General features: G+C 35.3%; 1 protein-coding gene across 3 annotated transcripts in view; it reads left to right on the top strand.

Annotated features, from left to right (window-relative positions):
* Positions 1–25,964, top strand: part of sr (zinc finger domain-containg protein striped) — a 571,748-nt gene that overhangs the window by 138,659 nt on the left and 407,125 nt on the right. Inside the window, exon 1 of one of the 3 annotated variants that reach the window (XM_073988464.1) lies at positions 4,284–5,268. The exons of the other annotated variants lie outside the window; for them this stretch is intronic. The gene's annotated coding sequence lies outside the window, so the exon portion shown is untranslated. Of the gene's footprint in view, positions 1–4,283; positions 5,269–25,964 lie in introns of those variants that run through there. 3 annotated transcript variants of the gene reach the window in all.

Below are 25,964 nucleotides of genomic sequence, written 5' to 3'. Positions count from 1 at the left end.
AAAATTTTCACAAAACTGAATTTTGTTGAGAGCTAAGGTTGGCCTTTAGCAGCAATGTTCATAAAATCCACATCTCGATGTGAACATATGGGTCAAATTTTAAGGGCATTTTAGAGTTTCGGAATTTTTCTCGGAAAAGGTACATCTAATCAAAGAGTGGATTTGGTTTATTGAGATATAACGATTCTTGAGATATAACGGTTCTAAAAGACACATAATTTATATGCACATATAAGTTGAGTATGCACAGGGGAACCGGCTAAACAATTGGGGAAACATCGTTTTTCCTTAAAAAATATATTTTGCTGTGAAGAGGGCAATTTATCCTAGGTTTTAAGAAAAAATCCAACAAATCGGTTAGTATTTAGTAGATTTATTCCATGTAAAATTAATTTTATGCCAGATTTTCCCATTTAAGCCTTGTGTGTACGTGTCCCATTTGGGAACTATTGTTTACAGTGGCACCCGAGCAGAGACCCAGTGAGTATAACCGAATCGTAGGATAATTTGGGTGCTTGACTGTTTGACAGACGCAAATCAACATGACGGTTACGTTGCGTGTCACCGAATTGCGTCGGCGATTTACTGAATATCTAGCAGAAGAACACGAGCCAGAACGACTGGATAGAATGCTTGAGCAAGCAAGCGAATTTCCACACTCTCCTTAAAATGTCCCTCCTTTCGTGGACTGGAGCCAACATTGCCATTTTAGAGAAAATATGATTTTGGGTAAAAAAGATGTTGATTAGGAGTCTTTCATTGCGTTTTGCAATACATATCGATGATGGTTACCAAGGCGTATACGATTTGTCAATATGTATACGGTCAAGTAAACCCTTTATTTATCAAAATCCCAGCAAAATGTTCGATGCCAAAGAGGTCATTCAATCATGGGTATGAGCGTTGACCCCAAAAGATGCTATTCATTTTTGGATCCAAAGCATGTCATTTCCACCAACGCTTTGGCATGACATTTTCACCAACCCTTTGCAATGACATTATCATTACGACGAGAGTTTTAACAACGTTGGTTGTGATTTCGAGTATCCGACAACATCAAGCCTATTGTAAATAATTAATCTTATATATTTAGAAAAAATTGTATAAATAAAAACACAAAAATCATCTCTATTGGATCGATGGAATGGGTTCAAATGTTGATGAAAATATCGGATCTTTCACGACTTCCTTTGCATTGGTTCAAATGCTAATGAAAAGATCGAATCTTTCACGACTTCATTTGAACCAATGCAAAAGATGCCATGAAATCACGTCATCGCATGGAACAACTTCCTTCAAATTTTGCTGGGATATTAATACATAAATGGAATGAAAGTTATTACCACCATCTGTTGGTCATCCCCATAACATATCAGTTCAAAGACAAATAATAATGCTCACTACATGCTCAGTGGGATTAGATTGGAGTAGCTGTCGTATTTGAAGCAGACTTGATGGCTGGGTTTTGCTGAAGGCTGTCAGGCATTGTATTGTGTGTTCATCAATGATTCGCAGTCTCCGGGTCGTGAGCGTTGTACAATGTGGTTATGACTTTTTTACAACCTCATATCCCAGTATCATAGCGTGATGAATTTCTACATAAGAGTACGTAAAATCTTAATTATAAAGTGATTCGATAAAAAAGCAACAGGAAATAATTTTTTGAGATTTTTTTGTCATTTCATATTATTTTTTCAAAGGGGTTTGTGTGAAACCTTTTTTATAATAAAATGGAATGAATGTTATTTTAGGCATTAGTAGGCAAAAGTTCATTCATTCTCACTACAGGAAAACATTTTTGAGAAAAAATGTCAAAAAGTCATAACCCTATTGTACAACGACATAATAAATAAATACTTGGGTAAATACCCGAGTATTTACCCAAATGTTGGGTAAAAACTCTTTAACTGCCCAACCACTTGACGGTAGGCTGACGAAATTTGGCTCAATTCTTACTTATATCAAGAGAACATCTGGTATTGAAAATGGGATCTCTGGGTCCATGTTTTGATATAGCCCCCATATATCCGTACCTCCGATTTAAGGTATTTTTTACCTATTAGCCACATTTTGCAATCATATTGGCTGAAATTTGGCACTGTGAGTTCTCAATATGTGGAAAATATCCTTTCAAAAATTTGTCAACATAGGTCTACGTTTCTAATAGCCCCCATATAAGGTTACCCAAATTTCGTCCGCCTACGTCATGTGGTTCGGCAGTTAAAGAGTTTTTAGCCAATATTTGGGTAAATACTCGGGTATTTACCCAAGTATTTACCCACTTGTTTAAAGTATTGTAAAACTATATATTTTGAAACGATTTCACAACTTAAACCCAGAAATAATAATGTTGTATTGGCGATTCAATATTGTAAATACACATATAAATACCCACAAATGGGTATTTACCCACAGTATATGTATTAACCGGGTAAATACCCGGTAAATACCATCTCTAGTTCTGGAGATGATTGGCCGGATCCCCTCACATACCTTACATCAAGGATGGTCTGATTGAATTGTCGACTTCCGTATGGGTTGCCTTCGATTTGCAACAATTCAACCTGTATGAGAGTCATATTGGACTCATTGGTATACATTTCTATACCGAGTGGAGGTAGGGTATTGTGGGCCCAGGGCTCCCTGTGGGACATAAATCTAATCGAAGTACAGTTGTGATTATACATAACCACTGATTACCTCCTAACCTTGTGGTAGTCCCGAACCTGGGCCCATATTTGGTATAGCCACCATATAATATTGCCTCCAAATTTTCAGTATTTATTGTGTTTTAGCTACAATTTTTAAACGAACTAGCTGCAATTTGACATTTGAGGTTATTAGTAGTCATAAAACTTCTCCACCAAAAATTATCGATGTAGGTTCGTATTTTAGTATGGGCCCCATAAAACGGTACCTCCGCATTTTCGATTTTTTGAGAATTTTAGCTACAATTTAAAATCGAATTACCTGTAATTTGACATTTGATATTCCCAGTGGTCACAAAACTTCTTTACTAAAAACGGTCTGTATTCGTCCATGTTTTGGTATAGGTACCGGAAGTTCGGTACCTTCTAATGTTCGGTATTTTGAAAACTTTAGCTACATTTGTTGACCGAATTACCTGTAAATTAGCATTTGAGATTCTTAGTGTTCACAACACTTTTTTCGACAGAACTACCTGTAATTTGACATTTGATATTCCCACCGAATATTGTAAATATAGGCCTATGTTTTAGTATGGACCCGATATAACGGGACCTCCCTATTTTCGGTTTTTTGAGAGTGCTACCTTTATGTTTTAATATAGCAACCCAGAATTTGATATTTAGTTTTCAAATTGAGGAAATTGATAGTTATTTGTGTAGCCTCTGTTCATTTTGTCAGTCACGGCCACTCCCACTAATGCCACCACACAAAATTTTGCTCTTTACGTTATTGCTTTTTACGCTTAAAATAAAGTCTCGGACAGTTTTGAAATGTATACCACATATAGTCCGTGTGCTCCCTAATAAACGGTATAATTTTTATTTAATTAATTCTCTTTCGAGTTGAGCTTATTAGACCTATTATATACATTGAAAAATTAGGTATAATTTTTAATTGGGAAGTCCATACTTCCCATATAACCTATTTCAGTTGTGTGTTGTGTAATCTATCAATAGAATTAATATCAGTTTTTCTAACACCTCCCAAAAAGATATGAGGAAACTTTGTTTTTGGTCTATTTCCAATTATTTTGGTCGTTTTCACAAGACACCACTTTCTTGTAAAAATACCACACCAAATGGCAACTCTATGTTGTTGTGATGTTATTGCCGGTTAATACTCAAACATTATCCTTAAAGATGGGAGATGCTCCTTGTAACAGCCAACCACCTGTTGTAAGTTGGGATGATGCTACTTCATTGGATTTTTGGTGTCTTGGTGTTGCTGTTATTTTTAAAAATAAAATATTTTTTCTTTATTATTGTTTTATGCATTTCTTGACGACATGCAATTAAGACGGGGAAACTCGCGATTAACCCCCCGCACTTATATTTGAGAAAAACTGTCATCTACAGTGGAAAATCGTAAGAAATTGTTGAATGGCATGCCAGCCAGTCAGCCCGCTAGCTGACTGCTAACAATTTGTGCGTGTGTGGGTGGTTGCTCTGTTCGTTCGTTGGTCGGTTGTATGTGTGGGTATGATGATGCTGATGTTGTTGTTATTTTCAGCTTTTCACAATTTCATTTCATATGATTTTTCACATTTTCACCGGCTATTTGGCAATTCGACATCTAGTAGTGGCTTGGCGGCTCAACGGCTCGTCTCGTCTCTCGTGCCGATAAAAAAAAAAAAAACAAAATAATATCTAAACGGAAAATCAACGGAAAACGTAATGAAAAACAGCACACGCATTTTGCAAATAACAAAAACAACAAGAATCACAGAAACAAAACAACAAACGACAAGGTGTAACATATCAAAATAAAACCATTAAAATAGTGTGAATGGAAATTAAAAGAAAAAAGAAACATGAAAAAATTGAAATATTTAAAATGAAATAAGAAAGTTAACTTTACCATAATTGTCAGAAACCAGCAGATAAACAAATAAGGTATTCGAATGGCAAAATACAAAAAAAAAACAACAACAACGCCAAGAATTAATAACAACATTATTGACAACGACACATGTACCTATTTCATATACAACTCGCTGGACCACATGGTCAACAAGCGGATTATTGTGGTTAACAAAAATTTAGATACAAAAACTAAGAACAAATTTTGCAAACAAATTTCATAAAAATATTTTATAAATTAAATAAAATCGAAACAAAAGAGACAAGGAATGAATTTTTCCATTTGCTTTAGTGAATCGTACTTATTTTGTTTGTTACTTAAATATATAGTGCAAATGTTATATAAATATAAATATTTTTAAACTAGAAAAAATCTAAAAAATGCGTTATTAAGTGTGTGCTTGTCGTGGCTCGTGTCTTATCATTCTTCATGTGTTCTCCGTCGGCCGGCAAAAAATGCTACTTTCAAAACTAAAGTGTGAACAAAATTATGGAATTAGAGAAATGTTAATGCAAATTTTTATTTATTTTTTTCCCCTTTTGATATAAATATAATACATCCATTAAAATAAATTCACAAATTTAATGTATACATAATAAATTGAATACAATGTATTCAACAATTTAGCAAACAAATATTCTATTATTAACAAATTAGTTTACAACAACTGTGCTGAATAATTTGTTCTTCAACAATAAGGTAAAAGAAGGAACAGGTGTTTTACACAAATTATTTCTAGGCAATAAATAAATTCGTACACACACATAATTACATTTTACGGCTAACGAATTTTAATTCTAATTAAGTATACGACTTCGTACACAGTGATTTTTGTGTAATACATGATTTTTGATTTTTGTATAATACATGTGGTACGAGGGCTGGCCTAACAAAGAAAACGCGAATATTTACCATCAAAAATAGTTTTATTGTTTTCATAAGCATGATTTATACAACTTTTCAAGAGCTCAAACCATTTCTGAACCACTTTTTCCTCTCCGATTGAGACACCCCCAAAACATGGTTTTTGAACGCTTTTACAGCATTTTCTGGCGACGAAAATCGTCGACCACGTCTTTTTAATACCCTCTATCATAATATGGAGGGTATAATTATATTTGTCATTCCGTTTGTAACACATCGAAATATTCGCCGGAGACCCCATAAAGTAAATATATTCTTGATCAGCATAAAATTCCAAGTCGATGTAACTATGTCCGTACGTCCGTCCGTCTGTTGAAATCAAGATATATTGTGATCTCGATATCCCACCCAAAAGGCTGAAATTTGGAATTTAGTCTTCGTTGAGGCTTTAAAGTTTCTATATTTCTACAACTTTGTCGGCACGGGTCCACGACTTATATATGGCCTCCATAGAGCGGTACCTCTCGATTTTTGATATTTTGAAGGTTGTGTTCTCAATATGCCATCGAAATTACTAAATTTTGGTAGTTTGTCTTCGTTTGAGGCATAAAACATTCCAACTGAAATTGTTGGATATAAGTCCACGCCATCATATAGCCCCCATGGATCATTACTCCCGATTTTCAATATAACAATCAAATTTGGTATTTAGTCTTCGTTGGGGGTATACAATTTTCCACTTGAAATTTGTCGTTGACCTGTCTTCATATAACCCCCATTGAACGGTACCTCCCGATTTTCGGTATTTCGAAGGATTTAGCCTAAATATCCCACCGAAATGGCTAAATTTGGTAATTAGTATAAAACTTTCCACCTGAAATTTGTCGGTATATGTCAACGTTTTCTTATAGCCCCCATAGAAGGGTACACCCAATTTTCGGTATTTTGAAAGTTGTGTTCTCAATATCTCCCCGAAAAGGAATATTTTCAAAGTTTTAGCCAGGGGTAAAAAACACTATAACAGGTACAAGAAATTCCTTAAGCATATGCCACGTTTTGCCAAAGCCCCATGTAAAGGTACCACCCAATTTAAGTTTTTTGTTTTGGAGATTTTAGTCACATTTTCCTAGCGATAGTAGTTAACCGAACCCACGACTTTCAGGGTGCAAGGCGGGTGCGCATACCATTGCACCACGGTGGCACAATAAGGTAAAGTATAAAGTGATTATCATCAGTTAATATAATGTTCTTCTCCAAGGAATTTGACTTAACGTAGAGAAAGAGCTTAGTAGTTACCAATTGTTCATATTTACTTCAATACAATGGTGGTGGAGGGTACGGCCGGCCGAACTTAATGGCGTTCCTGCTTGTTTAATGTTTATTTTGCTATTGTTTTCGTTGTACTCTCTCTCATATTTGTTTTGATCATTCAGTTTTAGTCTAATACTCTTTTAACATTGTGACGTCACTGATCGTCAGCCTTTCTACTCTCTTTCTTATTTATTACTTCTTCCCACTTTGCTGTTTGCATTTATCGGTTCGTTTGTATGTATATTTGCAAATCGGTTAACATTTCACTTGAAAAGTGGCAAACGTCCTAGATAGAGGACGCTACAACTGTCTATGCATTAGAGTTGGGCAATCTAGTTCCCGGAGCGGATCGATCTTTCTAGTTTCTTTTCCTTAAAGTAGTTCCATAGTTCCAAATAGTTCCGACATCGATATAGTTCAACGAATTTTTCTCTTTCATCGTTCTTTTCATTGCAAATAGTTCCGAGACCGAAATAGTTCAACGAATCTTTCTCTTTCATCGATCTTTTCGTTCCAAATAGTTCCGTGACCGAAATAGTTCCACAAATCTTTCTCTTTCGTCGCTCTTTTTTTTTCGTTCCAAATAGTTCCAAGACCGAAATGTTTTCATTGTTTGGTGGATGAATTGACATAAAAATAAATAAATGGAAGCGAACAAACAGCAAGAACGAAAGATCGACGTAGGCGTTAAATTGAAGGAACGAGAAAAACGAAAGGAACTATATGAAACAAAGGAACTATATAAACGCAAGAGCTGGATATAGTTCCAATAGTTCCTTGAAACTAGTTCGTTCCGGAACTGCACAACTCTACTATGCATCGGCGAGCGAGTATAAATACGGGAGAGTAGCAGATGGGTGATTTTTTTTTTGCATTTCCGACAGAGAATTAATGTGAATTGCAACTAGGGTTTTGGGTAGGGAAATCCCGCACCGGGAATTCTCGGGAATTCTCGGTTTTTTTTGGTTACGGGATTTTCCCGGGAAACAAAATCATATTTCCCGGGAAATCGGGAAATATCTTTTCACATTTATCACAACTATTATTGAGTTAATGAATAAACTATGCCCGTCACTTTTATACCATAGAATCAGATTTCGAATAGATTTTACAAACTTAGTTTAAGTTCGAAGATGGACCATATCGTTGGTCCACTACTTCCGGTAGCTAAAATAGTGCGCATGATAACTCTCGAAGGGAATAACCGACTCGGTCATACTTCCTGAGATAATGAAGCTCCAAGAAACGTTGACGGCAACAACTAAAATGGAAAATTGGCAAGATAACTCCCGCAGGAAGTATCTGATTGGTTCTAACTTTGCATATCGTGTTATTTCATTAGTCATGTATCAGGTTGGAATATGGATTATATCGGTCCAGACCTTCGGGTACCTCCAACACAAAATTTAGGAAAAGTGCAGTTTAACAGCTCATCTCTTATCGTTTCTAAATTCTTTCCAATAAATTCTACGATGGCGCAACTTTTGAGGTAAAGGCACAAAAGCTCAAAAAAGCCTGATACCAACTACATTGGGTAGTACGTATGATAACCGCCGAAGGGTGAAATCTCCCACACTCTCTCCTATAAATATTTGGCAACATGTTTTGTGTGTGGCCCTAGTTAAAAAGGTATTTTTTCGGGGCAAATCCACTTCCTAAGAAATTGGCTCAAAAACTCAAAAAGCCCCTAGAAACGTCAGAAGTATTGTGTATCCGTCTTTTTTATGTCCGAGCCTGAAGTTATATCACAGTCGGCACAGCTGACTGATACTTTCTTTCTTGTTTCAAGCAATCTTAAGCATAAGAATAAAACATAAAATTTTCGAGGTCCATAAAATTGGAATTTCTGTTCAATGACTTAATTTTTTTTTTTTGAATAATGGAAATGGTCAGTGTGTGCAAAATCCGGGCAATTTTTCCAACAAAATTTTTCCCGCAACTCTTTGAAAATATTGTATTTCATATAAGTTACTATGGGAGGATAAAAAAAAATCACGGAAATATTGATCCACTCTCGTGTTTAAAAATTTCCCGGGAAATCCCGAATTCCCGGGAATGGCGATTTTTCGATTCCCGTTTCCCGGGAATGATAAAAACCGGGAAAACCCAAAACCCTAATTGCAACCTTAGTTAATAGTAAAGCTATTCGCTTAGTAAAGAAGTACACTGAAGTCTTGTGTGAATAATTGAGTAGAATCGTATTGTAGAATCGTAATCTAAACTAACCCTAGTTTATTTGGAACGAATAGTGTCGGAACAGACAACAACAGCATATACATGTGCATTTTCTTGTTCAGAAAAAATTCTGATTCGATCAGTGCAAACGGACCATGTTTGGAATAGCCCCCTTATAATGGTACCTCCCGATATGACGCAGCTTGACGTTTTTTTGCTACGTTTTCAGACCGAAGTAGCTATAATTTGTCATTTAAGGTTCGAAGTGGTCAAACAAATTCTCCATCAATAATTGTGGATTTAGGTCCTCGGTTTGATATAGCCGCCTATATACCGCTATGTGTCCAAAACCGGTTAACCGGTTTTGAGTTACATAACCGAAACCGGTTTTCGACATAAACGTCTTTTCCGGTTAATCGAAAAACGGTTTTAAAAAATAGTAATATTTTAAATATTAAATTAAAATTGTATTCTTGAAAATAAACTAAACTTAACTAACACAAGGTAGGGCAAAGTTGTAAATGTCAGATACCTATAAATTTGAAAAATATTTTGTGTAAAATGTGTAGTTGTGTCAATCTTGTTCAATAATGCGTATACGTAATATCACAAGGTAGTTTGAATAAAGTTACTCATATGTTTTTGAATTAATACAGTAAACTAAGTACATGTCGAATTTAAGGTTGTAAAGGGTAACGATAAAAAAATTCATGTTTGATTCCGGCACGATATTTTGAGGTTCTCAACGCATGAGGAAGATTCTATACTTAATAAAATGTAAACTTAATTCTTTTGGTACACAATCTTATATATGTAAGGGTTTTTACTATTCATAGAGACCAATTTCAGTCTTAATTTTGCTGTCTCACTTAGAGGTTGAGATAATTATATAATAACGAAGTCGTTAATCTTAATTTACCCCTTTCCGTACATTTTTAATCAAATAGTTATCAATTATGAGGAATTTTGCACCTTTTTCACAAAACCGGTTAACCGGTTTTGAACATTTTTGAAACCCGAAAACCGGTTTTTGAAAAAATTGAAAATTTCGGTTAACCGAAAAACGTTTTGTTTGGAAAACCCGGTTTTTGGGCACCCTAGTTACCGCCCGACTTAATCTATTTGGATGTCATTAAGCAGTTAGGATACTTAAAATACTTCTAAATTGTACCACCGATTTCAGTTTTTTCAAAGCTTTTATGTACATTTTCGTCATTTGGCATTTATGGTTCCCAGTGGTTAGAAACTTATCCATCAAATATTGTGGACACAGGTCCACGTTGCACTATGACGCGAGTTCATATTATCTGTGGCCAAAAATAGAAGGAGATATCGTAGGTGCATCAATTTTGTTACACGTACTTATTGTTGACTTACAATCTCGAGGACAAAAAAAACTGGGATGTCCGGTCTACGTTTTGATATAGCCCCCATAGAACCTTACCTCCCGATTTTCGGTATATTGAAAGTTTTAGTCACAATAACCAACCGAAATGATTGAAATTTGGTGTTTAGTCTTCGGCAGAGATATGAAACATTCCAACAGAGAATGTAAGTCCACGTTTTGATATAGCCCCCATATAACGGTACCTCCGGATTTTCGGTATTTTGAAGATTTTAGTCTAATTATCACACAGAAATTTATGAAATTTGGTATTTTTTCTTTGTTGGGGGTGTAAAACTTTCCCCTTGAAATTTGTCGGTATATGTCCACGCCTTCATATAGCCCCCAAAGGACGTTACCTACCGATTTTCGGTATTTTGAAGGTTTTAGCCTCATTATCAGATCGAAATGGCTGAATATTGGTATTTAGTCTTCGTTGGGGGTATATAACTTTCCACCTGAGATCTGTCAGTGTAGGTCCACGTCTTCATATAGTCCCCCATGGAACCGTACCTCCCAATTTTCGGTATTTTGAAGGTTGTGCCCTCAATATCCACCCGAAATGCCTAAAAATTTGGTGTTCAGTCTTCATATTTTTGTGGGCTTGTTGAATACATTAAACTCTTGTCTTCAAAAATGATAATTATTTTTTAGGAAAGTTTTTTGACCGATTAGTGGTTAAAAACGGTCCATTTTTTGTAAAAAATCTAATGTTGATTTTGGCTGTTCACAATTTTTTTAAAGAATTTATATTTTTAAAAATCTCGCGTCCAAAAGCAATATTATTAGGTACCACAAAAATATATGATGACCGGTGCATTCTTTTTCGAGCTTTAGTGGACACCGCAAAACATTCATATAAAAGGGGGTAACTTTCTAATAAGGTGGTCACTGAAAAAGAGAAATTACATGTTCGTCTGCAATCCTCTACAGCCGGCACCTTTATACATTTGAAGTAGTCACTTTTCAAAACTCAAACAGCAAATAATATCGATATACACTGTTATACAATTTTTATACCCTCCACCATAGGATGGGGGTATATTAAGTTTGTCACTACGTTTGTAACTACTCGAAATAATCAGTGCAGAACCCACAAACTATATATATTCTTGATCAGCGTGCAATTCTACATCGATATAGCCATGTCCGTCCGTCTGTCCATCTGTGGAAATCACTCTAGCGTCCGAACGGATTGACGTAGGTGGATGAAATTTTGGGAAAATCTATTATTTGTACGTAGAACTTTTGGTATTGAAAGCGGGCTATGTAGGTCCACGCTTTCGTATAGCCCCCATGCAAAATGACGAGTGACGCGTCGTCGTTTTAAGGAATTTTTAAAATATTTGTCCCATTTTACCACCGAATTGGTTGTAATTTGGTATTTTGTGTCTCCAGAGACCAAAAAACATTTCTACCAAAGTTGGTTTATATAGGTCCACGTTTTGGTATAGCCCCCATATAACGCCACATATAAAGTACGCGTAATTTTAAAATATTTTGAATGTATTAGTCCCATTTGACAACAGAATCGGTTGCAACCTTGTATTTTGTGTTTCCAGAGGCTAAGAAACATTTCTACCATAAAATGTTTATATAGGTCCACGTTTTGATATAGCCCCCATAGGACGATATCTCCCGATTTTCGGTATTTTGAATGTTTTGGCCTCATTACCACGCCGAGATGGCTGAAATTTGGTATTTAGTCTTCGTTGGGGGTATAAAACTCCCCACCCAGAAATTTGTAGGTACAGGTCTGCGCCCCATAGAACGGTAACTTCCGATTTTCGATATTTTGAAGGTTGTGGCCACCTTCTTCTTCTTTATTTGCCTATTCGATTTTCGAATGTTGGCGACCAAAATGCAAATATAAGAATATTATTACAATAGTTTTATATTATAATACTTAAATTATTAAATATTGTTTATAATATCGGCAAAAGTCTCTCTGTTTCTGGCTTCGCTTAGCAGATTTATGACATCACGTATACCGGTCCATTCTTGGATGTTGTTGATCCATAGTAGTTGTTTCCTCCCTCTAGTAGGCCTTCCTTCAATGTTTACACGGATAATACTTTGCAGCAGTTTGTATTTCGGATTCCTCATAATGTGGCCCAAGTATGCCGTTTTCCGTCTCTTTATGTTGTTCAGCAGTTCTTTTTCTTTATGTAATCTTCTTAGAACCTCATTATTTGATATGAATTGTGTCCATGATATCTTTAAGATGCGGCGATATGTCCACATCTCAAATGCTTCCAGTTTTTTCATATCTACGGATTTTAAGGTCCATGTTTCCATGCCATACAATAGGACAGACCATACATATGTTTTCATATATCTTATTTTGGTTTTTAAGTTTACATTATGGCTTGTAAAAACTTTTTTATATTTAAAGAATGTGTCTCTGGCCATTTCAATCCTGCAGGCTATTTCTTTAGAAATGTCCCATTCGTCGTTGATTATCGCTCCAAGATATTTAAAACTTTGGACTCTTTCCACATTTATTTCATTAATTTTTAATGGGGCCGTATTAGCATATGTATGATGTTTACTGATGACCATGTATTTCGTTTTTTTGATGTTGATTTTAAGACCGTATTTTTCGCTGCAAGTGGTCAATCTGTTAACCAGTTCTTGAAGTGCTGTCATATTATCGGCTATGAGAGTGGTGTCATCGGCATACCTTACGTTGTTAATGAACGTTCCATTTACATATATTCCTTTCCGGACACCATTTATTGATTCTTGGAATATTCGTTCAGCGTATATGTTGAATAATAGAGGGGAAAGGACACAACCTTGTCTAACACCTCTGGAAATATTAATATTTTCGGTCAGTTCGCCATTGACGTTGACTTGCGCTGTTTGGTGCCAGTACAAATTTTTTATGCATTCAACCTCCTTCTCTTCTACTCCAATGGACAATAAAATCTCGATCATTTTGTCATGTTGGACCGTGTCAAATGCTTTTTCATAATCAATAAAGCATAGGAACACGTCTTTCTGCGAATTTCGGCATTTTTGAACTAACGCTTGTAAAGCGAATAGAGCTTCGCGGGTTCCCATCCCATCTTTAAACCCAAACTGGCTGGTCCCCATAGCCTTTTCACATTTCATGTAGATTCTGGAGTGAATGATCTTCAGAAATATTTTGAGTGCATGGCTCATTAGGCTAATTAGTCGGTAGTCATTACAGAATTTTGGACGACTTTTTTTAGGGATGGTTATAAAAGTTGATGTAAGCCAATCTTTGGGATATTTACCAGTTTCGTGAACGTAGTTAAAAAGTTTCGTAAGAAGGTTTACGTTATTACCATCAATTAACTTTAACAATTCTGAAGGAATCTCGTCAGGACCGCACGCTTTTTTATCTTTTAATGCCTTTATGGCTGTTTCAACCTCTGTTCTTGTGATAGGTATCCCGGATAATTGTTGGTCTACCCGTCTTTCATAGATTGACCGATTTTCGTCAGTAAAAATGGTTTTTATGTAATTGGTCCATATATTTTTCTGTTCAGTAGTATCCAAGACCGCTTGATTATTTTCATTATATAACACTTTTGGTATTCCTCTGTAGTATATCCCAGCAGCTTCCTTAATTTTTTTGTGAAGATTGAAGTCGTCGTGTAATTGTTGCAGTCGCTCTATTTCCCTGCATTGGTCATTAAGGTATTCATTTTTGGCATGGCGTATATTAATTTGTATTTCCCTGTTTATTTCGTAGTACAATTCGTAATTCGTGTTTTTATATTTTCGCCGTTCTTCCATTAAGTCCAGTATATGTTTTGTCATCCAATCTTTTTTTTGTGGTTTTCCTGTGTAGGAAAGATTGTTGTCAGCAATTGTTTTAATGACACATTTTATGGATTCCCAAATATTTTCTCCATCTTCACAGTTTACTGAGGTGAGTTCGTTGCTTAAAAGTTGCTTTACATTTGTTCGAACTGTTGGCTCCTCTAGTTTCTGTACATCAATCTTTTTCTTGTGGTTGGCCCGCTTAGCATGTGCAGAAAGTTTAATTCGTAATTTAGACATTAATAAGTTGTGATCCGATGGCACGTCCGCCCCCGGGTACGTCGAAGTCTTTTTTACGCTTGAGCTGAAGCGTTTATTAATAAGAATATAATCAATCTGATTTCTAATAATATTGTCCTTTCTGTCCAGGGGTGATTTCCATGTATAGAGGCGTCTTGCAGGCAAGCTAAACAATGTGTTAGTTATAATCATTTTGTATTCTTGACAGAATTGTACAAGTCTGTCACCTCTTTCGTTTCTTGATCCTAAACCATAGTGACCTGTAATTCCAGGGACCATATGTTTGCCAACTTTGGCATTAAAATCACCTTGGATAATGGTAATTTCGTGAGGTTTTGTTAATTTTAGTAGGTCGTTAATTTCTTCATAGAAGTTTTCTATTTCATCTTTGCTTTTGTCAGCTGTGGGAGCATATATTTGAATTATGTTTATTTTCACTGGTTTTGCATCGAGTTGTATAAGCATAGTTCGGTCCGATTTCGGTATGTAACCTGTTACGCTTCTTGCTATACTTTCCTTCATGATTACTCCTACCCCATTCCTATGGTTTCTGTCCAGATTTCCAGAGTAATAGATTTTCATGTTTTGCGAGGTGAAATCTGCACTATCAGGCCACCAAGTTTCGCACACTCCTAGTATATCTATTTTCAGTTTCTTCATTTCAGATATCGTGTTTGCCAGTTTGCCAGATTCATAAAGACTTCGTATGTTCCATGTTCCGATATTTAAAGTATTTTTTGTTTTACCTCCGGGGATTCTTAGCACCCTCGTTTGGCCGGAGACTGAGGGCCGTGTATTGTTGTTCGTATTCATAGATGCATGGTTTGCAAGGGATTTTACTTCAGTGGTTTCCTCTTGCCTTCTGAAGGGTTTATAGTTTCCGTCTACATATTCAGCCGCTCCTCATGGAATTCAGACGCTGTTTGCTGCCGCCAACTGTTGATCAGACGCTGCCTTTGTTTTCCTTTTTTATTTTTGGTTCGCCCCGCATATTTTATTTTTGCGGTACCCACCATATCTGATGAACGTTCCCCTATCCACCACCTGGGGAGGCGTCCGATGGGAGAAAAAAAAGGAAAAAAATAACTCCGCACGGATGTGGCCACCTTAATCCACCGAAATTGCGGAAATTTGTGGTGGAGGGTATAAAAAGTTCGGCCCGACCGAACTTAACGCTTTTCCCACTTGTTTTTTTCTCACTCCACTAATTTTCAAATTTGGTTCACAAAATCGATGAACTAAGTACTACAGACATGGGTACCTGTAAACACCATATGATCACTATTTACTTCTAAACAAAGGTAAATCCACGTTTATAACTGCAAAATTTATTTTAGAAAGTTATTAATATCAGAAAAATAAGGACAGAAATGCATATTTCCAACAATTATAGGATTTGAACCTTCACATGGACAAAACTACTTGACAAATCAATAACATAATTCAAATTCCTTCAAATTGAAATGTTTACCATCAATTCTCATCAATCAATTTGTCTTCCGAAGTACTTGGTTTTGACAATTTTTGGCCCCGATCGTGACACTGTGCGTTGTAGTATAGCCCCCTATTTACGGGACCGCCCGATTTCAGGTATTTTCCAGTTTTTAGCTGACCAAATTAGGTAAAATTAACATTTCCTATGTTCAGTCTGCTCTTTTTTGGCGTTCGTTAATTTCCACCGCTCTGTATTACTTACGGTGTTGGGCTAGAATATCCTGCATATGATCCTGAGGCATTGGTTTTACTGACGTCTAGCAGATTCGATTTACACATGTCGAGAATATTTTAAGCTTGGGTTTTTGGAAACACCTTCAGTTCACAGTAGATGGGGCCAACGACAAAAATAAAAGTCCTTCTCAACATTCCAATTCGAAACGTAGCACATTTTTGCCATTTTTCACGGTTCTTATGGAGAAAAAGGCTTACAAACATGACTGATTTTGGAGAAAAAATTAATTAAAAAAATTAGAAACGGTTATATTATAAGCGAATTCATAAAACAAAGGATTACTGTTCAAGATTTAATTTAAGTTTGGATGATTTATTAGATTACTTAAGCTTCGTTTTCCTACTTAAAACAATTTCTCTAATTTGCAAGGGTTACCAAATATCTTAGTTATAATATTGGTTAAAATGAACATATTTAATATAGATATATGGATTTCTTAAAAGTTTTATTTACTTTCAAACCGTCTGCATGAATCGCCAGTAGTTCAAAATTGAAGACAAGGGTCTGTAGATTTCAAAAATCTTTAGACTTTTTGCGGACATCTAAGATTTGGGAAGTTATAACCAAAACATAAATTTGGTTTTTATATAACATATATAACAAAACTTGTGGACATAGGTCCACGTTTTGGTGTAGCCCCCATATAACGGTACCCCTCGATTTGTGGTATTTTGACGTTTTTACTTACATTTTTAGACCGATTTAGCTATAATTTGAAATTTAGGGTTCTTAAGTATCAATAAACTTATATAACAAAAGTTGTGGACATAGGTCCACCTTTTGGTATAGCCCCCATATAACGTTACCCCCCGATATACGGTATTTTGACGTTTTTAGCTACATTATCAGACCGATGTAGCTATAATTTGACATTTAGGGTTCTTATGTGTTAATAAACTTATGTATTAGAAGTTGTGGACATAGGTCCACGTTTTGGTATAGCCCCCATATAACGGTACCCCCCGATTTGCGGTATTTTGACGTTTTTAGCTACATTTTCAGATCGATGTAGCTATATTTTGACATTTAGGGTTCTTAAGTGTCATTAAACTTATTTAACAAAACTTGTGGACATAGGTCCACGTTTTGGTATAGCCCCCATATAACGGTACCCCCCGATTTGCGGTATTTTGACGTTTGTAGCTACATTTTCAGACCGATATAGCTATAATTTGACATTTAGGGTTCTTAAGTGTCAGTAAACTTATATAACAAAATTTGTGGACATAGGTCCACGTTTTGGTATAGCCCCCATATAACGGTAGCCCCCATATAACGGTAGCCCCTATTTACGGTATTTTGACGTTTTTAGCTGCATTTTCAGACCGATGTAGCTATAATTTGACATTTAGGGTTCTTAAATGTAAATAAACTTATATAACAAAAGTTGTGGACATAGGTCCACGTTTTGGTATAGCCCGAATATAACGGTACCCCCCGATTTACGGTATTTTGACGGTTTTAGCTACATTTTCAGACCGATTTTGTTATAATTTGACATTTAGGGTTCTTAAATATCAATAAACTTATATAACAAAAGTTGTGGACATAGGTCCACGTTTTGGCATAGCCCCCATATAACGGTACCCCCGATTTACGGTATTTTGACGTTTTTAGCTACATTTCAGACCGATGTAGCTATAATTTGACATTTCGGGTTCTTAAGTGTCAATAAACTTATATAACAAAAGTTGTGGACCTAGGTCCATGTTTTGGTATAGCCCCCATATAACGGTACCCCCGATTTACGGCATTTTGACGTTTTTATCTATATTTTCAGACCGATTTAGCTATCAATTGACATTTAGGGTCCTTAAATGTCAATAAACCTTTATAACTAGCGGACATAGGTCCATGTTTTGGAATAGCCCCCATATAACGTTACCGCCCGATTTCAGGTATTTTGAGAATTTTACCTACAAGTTTTAACCGAATTGTCTGTAATTTGAACATTTGACATTTGAAATTCTTAGTGGTCACCACACCTCTCCACCAAAAATTGTCGAGAAAGCCCCCATATAACGGTACCTCCCGAGTTTCAGTAATTTGATGATTTTACCTACAATATAAAACCGAACTAGCAGTAATTTGACATTTGAAGTTCTTAGTGGTCACAACACCTCTCCATCAAAAATTGTCAACATAGGTCCATGTTCGGATATAGCTCCCATGTAACGGTACCCCCAATTTTCAGTAATTTGGCAATTTTAGCTACAATTTTTAGCAGAACTAACTGTAATTTGACATTTGAAGGTTGTAGTGGTCACCACACATCTGCATCAACAATTTTCAACATAGCCCCAATATAACGATACTTTCCTATTTTCGGTACTTTGAGGATTTTACTTAAAATGTTTAACCGAACGTAGGTCCATGTTTTTGTATAGCCACAAAACAAACCTCCCGATTTTCCGTACCTTAGCTTTATTTTTTGGACGAACTTTCTGTAATTTGTTCATTTAAGTTCATATTTTCGTATAGCCCAGATACCTCGAACTAGCTGTTAATGACATTTAAAGTTCCCACGTTATGTACCGATTTTCGATATTTTGAGAATTCTAGCTAAATTTTTTAACCGAATTAGGAGCTATTTGATATTAAAGGCTCCCATCAAAACTGTCAACATAGGCCCATGTTTTATTATAACCCCTATATAACAGTACCTCCCAATTTCTAGCCCACCAAAAATTGTCAACAGTTAGATATAGGCACCATAAAAAAGAACCTCCCGAATGAAGCATTTTATGTACATTATCTGACATATTAACGTACTCACTTAAAGTTGGGGACAGGAATGAATATTTTGTGGCGGAGGGTATGAAAAGTTCGGCCCGGCCGAACTTAATGCTTTTTTACTTGTTAGATTTTGAATTTATATTTTGTGGTATGTTTATAGGAATTATATTACTTTTTATAACTATGGTCACTAAAATGTTTGTTTCTGCTTGTATTCATTTCTATGGATCCTATTAGCGATTTCATTTGTCATGATAACTTGGAACAACCCTGAAACCTAGTGTTGGAAAATATTTTGGGGTTTTTCACTTAAATAAAAATAAAATTTCATTATTACTCTCTATTGTAGAGAGTAATATTTACAAAACGCACTGACAGCCTTGCACAATTTACTGATTTCATCCCGGCGAAGGGAATTTTATTTTCTTGGCTTTTCAGTTTTTGAAATTACGATTTTTTAGTGAAAAACCAAACTCTTTAGGTATCGAATATTCCCATGTAAATGACAATGATGCTTACTTTTCCAAAAACCACCAGAAAAATATATAAAAAATATTTTTAAGCTGTTAGCACGATTCAACTAAAAACTCATTGAGTTCTATTAGTTTAAAAACATCAACACAAACCTAAAGCAATCATACAACTGAATCTTCCACAATAACTAAACAAACATTATACAAAAAAATTTTGGTTTTTTGGAACACCCTAATTTTGGACGCGGATCTTTATTAAGAACTTAATGGAGTTATTTCATCCAGTACAATTGTGAACAATGGGGCTGACAGAGGGCACCCTTGCCTTACTCCCGCGTCGTTCCCCTTGGGATTATTTCTGGGGTACTCCCGTTTTATAGAGTTTTATTTAACTTGATTTGTTGTCTGTCAAGTTCAAATCTAATTACTCATTTCTAACGCAGTTGACCAATCAAACTAAAACATTGCACACGTTTCAGATTTGGATGACAATACATGAATATGAAACCAAAACCAATATAACGGTAACAGTCGATTTCAGGTATGTTGTTGTTATACCCTATACCACAATGTGGAAAAGGGTATTATAAGTTTGTTTTGGTAAAAATTCATGTAACACCGCGAAATATTCGTCGGAGACCCCCAATGTGGTATACCAATCTTTATATCTCGACGAGATAAAGCGATTTTGAGATGTGTGTCCGTCCGTCAGTCCGTCCGTCCGTCCGTCCGTCCGTCTGTCCATTATAAATTGTAAACACGATCCAGGCCGCAATTATGGACCGATCGTCACGAAATTTTGTATGGAGGTCGAGTTCAGATCAGAATAGATCCCTATTCTTATTGGTGATGATCGTGAAATATTTAGCGGGTGAAATGGACCAAAAACATAATATTTATCCAATTTTCTAGCGGCTCTGTAGGTCTCAATAATAGTACGATCAACGCGTAATTTTAAATAAGGTAAGAGTATATCACAAAGGAAAAGCTTGCAATTTGAGATGACGATCGGATAATATTTAGAGGGTTAAATGGACCACAACTTTTGTGTGAAAATTGTGAAAAATTTTAATATACAGCTTATATCTTAATTCCTGGAAGTGACATTCCGGACAAGTGAGATATACTTGAAAGTGGAACGCTTGACCTTTCAATTGATGTCAATTATGTTGGTGTGCATGATCAGATAACAGAGTTACAGCCTAATATATTTCGTTATTTGTTTGTAGTGTAATAATAAACTCGCTAGAAGTCGCAATTATGATCTGATATTCTTTAGCGGGTGAAATGGACCATTACGTTTGTATGAAAAATATATATTTCTCAAAGTAACCTACATATGGAAAAAAACTACTGACCTTTCCTCTGATGTAAATTGCAATAAAGTGTTTGCTAGATAACGGGCCTATTGCCTAATATATGCATATTGGGTTCTCTCTCCAAAAGTTTATGCAACACCATGAAATATTCGTCCTCGACCCCTTATTTGGTATGCCAAAATTCATATCTCGACGAGATAAAGCGATTTAGCGATGTGTGTCCGTCCATTAAAAATTGTAAACAAGCTTAAGGCCGCAATTATGGACCGATTGTAACGAATTTTTTAAGGAGGTTGGGTTCGGGCCGAATAGAAATGATTAGTTTTTGGTGATGATCGTAAAATGTTCAGGGGATGAAATGGACCAACAACAAAATGTTAACCAATTTTGTAGCGGCTCTGTAGGTCAAAATAATAACCCGCAAAATTTTAAACAAAGTTTGAGTTTATGATAAAGAAGAAGCGTACAAACCAACGTGAAGATCAGATAATACTTAGCGGGTTAAATGGACTGAAACTGTTTTGTGAAATTGGTAAAAATTTCAATAACGTAGCGGTTAAACAACGGAAGTAGTAGTACTACATAAATGGGTTTCATTACATTTTAGTTTGTGTGAACTAAATTTTCCTTTCCTGCTACAAAAATGTCTTTGTCATGCTAGATAACTTTTTGGTTTTGGTCATAAGTATTATACATTACATCTCCGATATTTGATCATTTAATTTTCACAATCATTGAAAAGAAGTTCCGTGGAGAGCGATCGTCCAGGGATAGTGGTATAGGGTATCCCATGGTCGGCTCCGTCCGACTATAGACTTTTCTAACTTTATTTACATTTGTAGCCCAAATTGGCTGTAAATTGGCTTTTGTAGTTCCCAATGGTCCAGAAACTTCTCCACCAAACATTGTGGACATAGTTCTAAATTTAGGTATAGCCCCCATGTAACGTTACCACCCGATTTGAGGCATTTTAAAGTTTTATCTACATTTGCTGCTCAAATTGACTGTAATTTGGCACTTAGGGCCCCAAACGGTCGGAAATCTTCCGCACCAAAAATTGTCAACAGAGGTCCAGGTTTTGGTGCAGCCTCCATATAACGATACGACAATGTTTCAGGTTTTTTTTTTGAAATTTTTACCAACATTTGCGGCATAAAATGGCAATAACTTGGTTAAGGGGTTTTCAGTGATCAAAATATTCATTTACTAAAAAATTAAAAAGATATAAATAAGGAATGGATTAAAGTCGGGCGGTGCCGATTATATGATACCCTACACCACCGTGAATATTTAAAATATATATGGTAGATATATACATATAAATCTAAACTGATTTCGATATAATATGGACACTTATTACTAGACCAAATTCCGTCACAAATTCCAAATTTCATCAAAATTGAACAGATATAGCGTGTTTGGTGCAGCAAATACGTGAAATCGGGCGAAAATATATATGGGAGCTATATCCAAATCTGAACCGATTTCGATATAATTTGGCACAATTATTTTGAGACCGAATTTAGTTACACTTTATATATTTCATTAAAATCGGATTTGTTGCAGCAAATACGTGAAATCGTCCAAAAATATATATGGGAACTATATCGAAATCTGAACCGATTTCTGTAAAATTTAGTACATATATTTCTATACCGAATTCAGTAACACATTCCAAATTACGTCGAAATTGAACATATATAGTGTGTTTGGTACAAAAAATACGTTAGATCGGCCGAAAATATCTATGAGAGCTATATCCAAATCTGAACCGACTTCGATATAATTTGACACATTTATTTTTATGCCATATTCAATCATTCATTCATTCTAAATTTCATCGAAATAGGACTCATATAGCGTGTTTGGTACAGCAAATATTTCGATATAATTTGGCACAATTATTTTTATACCGAATTCAGATTCTATATTTGATTGAAATCGGGCATATATAGCGTGTTTGGTGCAAGAAATATGTGAAACCGGCCGAAAATATATATGAGAGCTATATCCAAATCTGAACTGATTTTCAGCAAAAGCAATAGGGTTCTTCGTATGGCTAAAAAAATATCCCCAATTTTCAGCTGAATCGGCAATAAATGCGACCTGTATGCGAACGGACGGACATTCATAAATCGACTCACAAATTGATTCTATGTACAGTGGCACCCATATAATTAAGAACGACAGCGTATTAAAAAGTTTTTGCCTTGTTTCGTTGCAAACATTTGGATATTTATATGGAATACAATTTGTAAATAAAGTACACGGTAAGCACTTTCAAATAAAGCCGAAACATTACTTAGTCCCAACTCGTTAATACAAGTGAAACCACACTTTACTAAAATAGTTCTAAATTGACCAGACCATATAATTAAGAACGATATAAGTAAAAGTCACTTAAATGTAATTTTCATACACAATATGTGTATATTATGTTATGTATTTTAAAAATCGGTTACTTTGATCTGCTTTTGGTATTCAATGTTACATATTATTGAGTCTAAGTTCGATAATTAGGCCATACTTACTGTTTTCCAAAATTTGCCTATAAGTTGACGATTTTCTTTTATTTTTGGAATTGAAGATCACAGTTTTGGTTTTCTCTCACTCCGCGGATGGCGCTCTGAACGATACCATGCGATTGTCGTTCCATAACCGGCGCCTATTTATTCTTAAATTGGCCCACTTCTTTGAGTCCTTTACGAGAGAATTGTTCGGGAAATAGTTGCTAATTTGTCATATCTTCCTTATAGAATGGTAAGACAACAGTCTGCAATAATGTCTTTCAAACTTTGCTCTGATTGTTTTGTTTTTAACCCTTACCTATTTTGCTGACCATATACAGGACATTTCGTCGGTGTCATGCTTAAGTGTTCCATACGCCATTTTTGACTTTTTGAGATACAGGTTGTTTCTATGGTTTTTCGGTATGATCTTTCTGAATTTATAGTCGGCTTTCTCCTATCTGCTCTAGTTTCCGAGATATCGACGCATCGACTCGTAAACTTAAACTTTTTTCAGTTATGAAATTAATATTTTTAATTTTCGATGGCTACAAATGTAGCCATGTAACATTCACGTTAAGGCAACAGTCATGTCCTACTATAAATATATTCAATACGCAAATACCACAATACGAACAAGTGAAGTACCTAGGAATTCATCTGGATCGTAGGCTAACATGGAAACAACATATAGACTCTAAATTAACTCAAATTAAACTAAAGTACAACCAAATGCAGTGGTTAATTGGACAAAGATCTAATTTGAAATTGTCGTATAAAGTTTTGGTATATAAAGCCATAATAAAGCCTATATGGGCATACGGAATCCAACTTTGGGGAACAGCAAGTGCTTCAAATATAAATAAACTGCAAAGAAGACAATCTATTATACTACGATCAATTTCGCGTGCTCCTTGGTATATGCGAAATGCAAATATACACAAAGATCTTAATGTGCTACAAATAGAAGAAGAAATACAGAAATGCTGCAATTCTTACAAAGCCAAACTTATAGTGCATCCAAATCCCCTGGCTCGTCAACTGTTAAACTTCGAAGGTCACCATCGAATAAGAAGAAGAGATACACTCCACGTAACGTTGGGAGAGTGAAAAAAACAAAAATGGCAAATAAACATAAATGCGAAAAACACAAGTGAGGAATATGCATTGGCATAACCCCATAAGAAATTTATGTTAGGATAAGATTTGAATACTTATTGTTATTTTCATTTTATTTTATGAAAGATTCAATAAATAAAGAATAGACATGAAAAAAAAAAAAAAAAAAAAAAGAAGTATTTAATTTATTGAGCCAAAGTTGGAAAAATTTTTTGTCACTTTGTTCCATGTGATGTACAATATTTCACACTTGTATCATAAGTGTGGATATGGAACAAATCGACAAAAATTCTTTTTTAAAAAAAATCTCTATAACTTTTATATTACAATACATATTCCTCTATATTTTTGCAATAATGTTCTATATACTATTAGGAATATTTCAAGTCAAAAATACAAATATTTCCTTTAGTCATTTCCACGCAGTTGTGACGCAAAACATTAAAATGAGATTATCTCAAAACGGGCAAATGGCGTATGGAACACTTAAGCATGACATCGACGATTTGTCGATACGTTTAACTACGAGCCATGATTTGTAAAGTGTTATTTTTGATTGACGAGATGTGGCTTTGTTTTCAAACTAATGACTTAAACCAAATATTCTTCTTTTTATTTCACAACTGATGTTGGTTGTTTTGTTTATGGCGTTGCACACTGGTCGAAACCACTGATCTAGCGGCGCGAAAGTCAAAAAATCGAACTATAAAATTGCGAAATATTTTCCATTGTATCGATTACAGACACTTTGCAGACAAAGATTTTGTTTTTTTGCATAAGATTTTAAGAAATTGTTGCAAAAAATTGACTTCATATTTGTTTAAATGTTAAATAAATTCGTAATGAAACTGGACAAGATTTATTTCTAATTAATAGCAGATGGTGTGATTTAAATTATAAAAATTAGTTTGGGGTCTCGAGGTACTTAGTTATATAGCAATAAATTTTCAACAAATTCAATTTTTTAGTGTTTTTATGGGTTGTAAGCGCTGGTTTCATAGAGTGCATCTTGTAAACTTGGCCGAACTTGGGTTCGATTATTTTTTGGGGAATGAAATTGGACTCTCTGGATACGGAATAACCACATTAGGGCTGCAAATATTTGCAAATCTTTTGATGACTGCACTTTTAAAATAAGGGATTTTGCATGAAATTCATACAAATTTAGCTGTGTATTTGTATGGGAGCTAAATCAAAATATGGACCTATCTTGAGAAATGTTTGCAAGGAGGAGTTCTACCCCCGGAGACACTATAATACCATATTATGGGATAACAAGTAAAAATTTGACGAATCGGGGGTATCATAAAATGTTTTGTAAGAAGATCTTATACGCAGTGAGAACACGGAATGCAAAATTACAGCCAAGTTGGTTTAAAAATGTGGTCATGGTATTCAAAATACCTTAAACTGGGAGGTACGGTTACATCGGCGCTATATCAAAGCGTGTACCTGTGTCCATAATTTTTGGTGAAAATATCTTGTGACCACTAGGAACCCTAAGTACCAAATTACAGGTAATTTGCTACGAAATTGTGGCTTAAATCCTCAAAATACCGAATATCTTAAGGTACCGTTATATGGGGGGCTATACCAAAACATCAGCCGATATTGTTCATATTTGGCCCATTATTACCCACAGGTACAAGCTGAGTTTGTGCCAAATTTCAGTGACGTATCTTAATTCGTTTGCAAGTTATTAATTTCGCGCTGCTAGGTCAGTGCTTTCGACCACCGTCCGTT

The sequence above is a fragment of the Musca autumnalis genome, unplaced genomic scaffold (genome assembly GCF_047663935.1).
Source record: "Musca autumnalis isolate F117 unplaced genomic scaffold, ASM4766393v1 scaffold_1, whole genome shotgun sequence".
Taxonomy (NCBI): Eukaryota; Metazoa; Arthropoda; class Insecta; order Diptera; family Muscidae; genus Musca; species Musca autumnalis.
This window is presented reverse-complemented; position numbering and strand designations above follow the sequence as displayed.